The following is a 5876-nucleotide window of genomic DNA, read 5'->3' as shown; positions in this document are numbered from 1 at the left end:
GAGCAAATACGAGCAGAAATTACAAACAGAAATTATATAAACAGAGCAAATCACAGAAACCAGTCTATCCATAGCAATCCATAGTTACCAGGGAAGTACCAACATCTGAGTTTTTCAAAGCCCGGGGGGGGGGGAGGGGCGGCTTCAGCAGCTACCCAAAATCTCATCTGGTCAAATCACACAACACTCTTCCAGTGAGTTAGAGCCCCAAGGGTGTGGATTTGGGGCTTCACATCTTGTTAGCAAAAGGGTGTGGGCCTGTGTAACCAGAATGGACTTTGTTTTCTTTGAATGACTCAGCTTACCTCATTGAGCTTCCCTGGACACTGGGGCTTGCTGTTCCGGGGCAGGAAGCCCATTGACCATGCCAGGAATCAGAGAACTTCCTGTGTGATGAGTCATGGGACTGGCTGAGGGGAGGTGTGTTAACCTGGTCTACACTAGGGGGAGGGGCCAAGTCAAGAACCAATCAGCCCTGGTCGTTCAGGCAGTGCTTGATGATGTCAAAAACTCTATAAGAGGGGAGAGGACGGCTTGAAGATCCCTTTTCCTTTTCCGGTTGGAGCCAGAGACATCTACGGCCAAAGCTGAGCTGCCAGTAGCAGAGCTGACCCACGTGGAGCGAGGAGTGCTGAGCCAGGACTGGAGGCCAGTGGGTAATCTTCTTACCGAATGGGGGAAGCATGTATACGATTTTGCCTTATACTGTCTCACTTCTCTGTGGCCTCCTGGTTACCCTTGTGAGGCGGACTTATTGGGCCTGGAAGCTTTTGATCAAAATATCAAAATGGGGACACTGGTTTGTGGGCTTGTTACTGTGGAGTGTAAATACATGCTTTAGTTCTCCTGCCTTCTGCCTAGAGAATTCCTTATATCCTGCGGTTCCGGACCTTTTAGTCACATATGAGATTCTCTTTGAAATCATAAATTCTGCCTTCCTAATATAGCCTGCCTCTACTCAGGCCTCCCTTTGTTTGCCTCACCTGAGGTCTATTGAGGGGGTGGGAAGAGTCTTTAATTGCTGATTATCATCACAAAGGTATGGGCCTTCCTTCAAAGGAAGGCACGACTCAATCAAAGGCACTTGATTGCCTTAGTGCTAAGAATCACTCCAAAGCAAAAGTCCCACTTTGCTTGCCATTACAAGTATCTGTGAATTACCTCTCTTTCTATCCTTCAAAAGCCAGCACTTATGAATGGTGTAGATACTCAGTAACAATGATATTCCTAAGTTGAATACCGCCTTATATAATGTGTTTTCAAAGAACACTATAGACTTTGTTTTACTTAATCCACATAACCACACTTTAAGATCACGGAAATGTTGATTATTACTTTAGTTCTTGATGCTTAGATAAAATAACATGACTCAGATCTTCCAAAAAGTGTCAGAGCCAGGTGGCAAAATTATATATTTAACCATTAAAGGGAAATTAGAAATCATCTTGTGCAAAATCTTTTCAGAATCTCCAACCACATACCTCATCATTTTACAAATAGTGAAGCTGAGCACCAAAGAATTGAGATGATATGCTCATAATCAAATAAGTAGCAAGAAACAGAAATTTTGAATTTGAATCTAGTTCCTCCAGCTCCATAGGCACTATTCTTTCTGTTATGTCATGCAGCCAACCTCTCTAGGGTTGTGTAATAAGAATGTTGCTAGCAGCTGCTCTGGGGGTGAAAGACCAACAACAAGAGCACACAGAGGGGCTGCTAGCACAGGATCTTTGATCTGCTTTTCTAAGGAAAGCAACTTGAAGGAGTTAATACTCTACTTTAATTAAACATACATATATCATTCACTTAGTTCAGGGGGAAAAGCCAGCACCCTGGCTTAAACAGAAATTATATAAGCAGAGCAAATAACACAAACCAGTAGATAGGTTTCTAGCTATCTATCCAACATCTGGGTTTTCAAAACCTGGCGAGGGGAGTGTAGAAAGGTGAGAAGGGAAAGAATCTCGACACCAACACTCTTTCAATGAGTGTGCCCTCAAAGGCAAAACACTAACCTCTGAGTTTATGTACACTTCTTCAGGGTCAAAGGGCATCACAACCATGCCACTCACACCCACATGACTTAGGCCATCTTGTGACTTAAATGCTTGCTCAGGGTCAGAGGACTGAAGTAGGCCTTCCCTTGAGGTAAGCAGGTCATTAAAGACTCTGGTTTCAATCAAAGATTCCTTACTGCTGAGAACCACTCCAAAACAAAGACAACAAAAAGTCAACTTTGCTTGACATTGCATTTGAAAATCAAAACTCATCAAAGGTGCTTGATTACCTCAGCATTCCAAAGGAGAAAACAGTAAAAAAAAAAAGTCCTACCCTAAATACCATAACAGGTAGCTCTTTTGAAACCAGAGCTATTCCATATTCAACCCAATAACAGTGTCGTGTGGATACAAAAATATTGTCAAATAAAATATTTTTGTAGTATAATCTCTGAATTAAAGCATTTGAAAACTGAAAATATGAGCACGAGATTTTCTTGCCAAGTCATATTTGGCAATATGTGGTCCACTGGGTGACCACTCATGTTCCCATCTGTTAAATTAATTCTTCCTATCTTTTCATTATTTCTTTATGAAAGACAAAGATTAGAGGTACTGGTGGGTCTTGAAATGAACCACAGTGACAGGTGTCAAGAAAAAATAGTTTTCTTGCATTTGGTTCACAATCTCCAAATACATTTTAAAAAGTAAACTAATTTAGAACTGCAAAGGAGGCAACTTTTACCTCCTTTACTGGTAAATTCTCTCTTTATTTTTACTTTTTCCTGAAGTATATTTTCCAGTGTGTATCCTAGAGTGGCCTCCATTTGAGACTTAAATCAATTATATTCTAATATCAAAGTAAATTTGATGACATCAAATCTTTCTGAATTTCAGACAAAGCTTAGAATTTGATTACAAAGACAACCAGCCGAAAAATTTCCAGAGAACTCTTAAGCTTCCCCACAAACTCAAAGTCAAAGAACATAAAAATTATTCTGGCAAAAATCTACACATATGAATTTTATCATATTCAGTAAAAACATTCCTTAAATTTTGTAAGTTAATCATTGTGAAGAAAATCAAGTTATAGTTTTCCTTTAAGGCATGTTAATATTTCAAAGGATAGCTAGGCAGCAAAGTGCATGAAGTTCTGGGCCTGGAGTCAGGAAGACTCGTCTTCCTGAGTTCAAACCTGGTCTCAGATACTTACTAGCTCTGTGACCTTAGGCAAATCACTTAACCCTATTTGCTTCATTTTCCTCAACTTTAAAATGAACTAATGAGGAAAATGGTATACACTCCAATATCTTTTCCAGGAAAATCCCAAATGAAGTCACGAAGAGTCAGACCTGAATCAGCAACAGTATTTCAAAGATATTTTATCTTCAACTCTGATTAATTTTCAATTAACAGTAGTTCCTGACACTTTGGCTTTAGGTTTCGCTATCTTCTAATTTCTCCCATTCATTTAAGTAATGATCCATAAACCAATAGGTGAATACATTTCTTATCAGCTCCTTGAAGAGACCCTTCACTAATCATTTTTGTAATTTTGAAGAATCCCTTTATAATGAAACATCACTACTCCCCAATTTAACTCCTTTGTAGCTTTCAATTTCTTACATGAGGAGAGAGAAATATTCTATTTGTGATAGGAAAAAAGAGGATATAGAATTCTTGTGACATGGAAAATACATTTACAAAAGATCTGACCAATAGCATTTTCTCTTCAAATTTTTTCCCCTACCCATTTTCAAAGATGTTATTGATACTGAAGACATAGCATGACATATTGAATAGAATGCTATACTTGGAATGAGAAGATTCCAGGAATTAACTTCTTCTTTTGACAAAATGTGACCATGGCAAGACACTTAACCTCTCTGACCCTCTGTAAAACTAATAATGCTTGTACTAACTACCTCACTGTGTTCTTGTGAAGCTCAACTGAGATGAAAGATGTGAAACACTTTGAAACATTTCAAAAAATTATATGAACGTCTTATTTCTGACAATCTTCTGCATAGGTACAGATAGAAATAATGATGAGTATAATGGCTTACTCAATATTGCTGTTATTTAAAGTCTCAAATCTTTGGCTTAAGTCATTCAAGTATTTATTCTTAATTTTTTTTATTTTTAGTTTACAGTACTCAGTTCCACAAGTTTTTGAATTCCAAATTTTCTGCTCCTCCCTCTCCTCTCCCCTAGCCCCAGATGACATGCAATGTGAAATAGGTTTTACATATACCTTTACATTAAACTTATTTTCAAAATAATCAAGTAGTAAAGAAGAATTATAATCAATGGAATGAACCATGAGAAAGAAGAAACAAAACCAAAAAAGGAAAAGAGAGAGAGAGAGAGAGAGAGAGAGAGAGAGAGAGAGAGAGAGAGCAAATAGTTTGCCTCAATCTGCATTCAGACTCCATAGTTCTTTCTTTGGATGTGGACAGCTCTTTCCATCATGAGTTCTTTGGAGCTGTCTTAGAACCTTGCATTGCTGAGAGGAGCCAAGTCTATGAAAGTTAGTCATCACAGATACCATGTGTCAATAGTCATGTATAATATTCTTCTGGTTCTGCTCCCCTCACTCAGCATCAGATCATGAAAGTCTTTCCAGGTTGTTATGAAATACATTTGTTCTTCTTTTCTTATAGCACAATGGTGTTCCATTACATTCATATATCACGACTTGTTTAGCCATTCCCCAATTGATGGGCACCCCTTTCATTTCCAATTCTTTGCCGCCACAAAAGGAGCTGCTACAAATATTTTTGTACATATGGGTCCTTTGCCCACTCATATGATCTCTTTGGGATACAGCCCTAGAAATGGTATTGCTTTGTCAAAGGGTCAAGTATTTATTCTTTATTCTTAAACTGAAATCATCAGCTTATCTTTGATTGCCCATGTAGCATTGTCACTTTGTTCGATATGGTTTTATTAATAGGAATCCAATTTTTAATATGTCTAGAAAGTACTTCTTTATTCTAATTTCTTTATTGGTCTGCCTGCAATTACTAACAGGTAAGCAAATAGGGTTTTTCAAAGCATGTTGATAATGTTTAGCTAAGTGTTTCAGAGTGGTTGATCAAATTTCTGATTGAATGCTTATCCCTCAGGTTATTTTCAATAACTAAAGTGGTTTCTTTTGATGGTGTTGAATTGTTGTCCCTGAGAATATTTCTCTAATGTAATAGAGAAAAAGGAGAAGCAGGAAAAGGACATGGCAAGCCTGAAATGACCTCTCTAATATTTAGAGCAATTTAATTCAATTTAAAAATATCTTTAGAAACACTACAGGATTGTAGAGAAAGGAAGGGAATTAATTCCTGCCTCTCAAAAACTCTGATTACTTACCAAAACTTAGGAAGCACCAATCATTTTCACTGACTCTTTAAATTCCTTAAATCATTTTTTCTCAATATTGTTTTGGTGAAAACAGAAAATAATATCGTTCTCACAGTTGTGGTTTGAGACATTAGGAGGCAGTGTAATAAAGGGGAAATAGCATCTGACCCTAGCCAGAAGACTAATGGTCAAATACACTCTTATGTACCCATGGGAAAGTCACTTAATGTCCCTAGGCCTTTGATTCCTCAACTGCTAAATAAGGGAGATTGGACTACATGATCTCTGAGGCCCTATTCAACTTTAAATCTCTGATTCTCTGATCTGGCTGACAACATTCCAATGAATGTAAGTAGAATTTGATTGTGTTCAAGTATTATTTTGACAGGTCCACTTGTCAAAAGCTTTTCTGTAAGATTTGTGATTTCATAAATACAGTTATTCACTCCTTTTCATCAATTCAATTTTTGCCCATTAGCTGCCATAACAAATAGTGCATAGAGAATACACCCATTTTGAGAG

Source organism: Trichosurus vulpecula, chromosome 6 (assembly GCF_011100635.1).
Source record: "Trichosurus vulpecula isolate mTriVul1 chromosome 6, mTriVul1.pri, whole genome shotgun sequence".
NCBI classification, from domain to species: Eukaryota; Metazoa; Chordata; class Mammalia; order Diprotodontia; family Phalangeridae; genus Trichosurus; species Trichosurus vulpecula.
Note: the sequence above shows the minus strand (reverse complement) of the source record.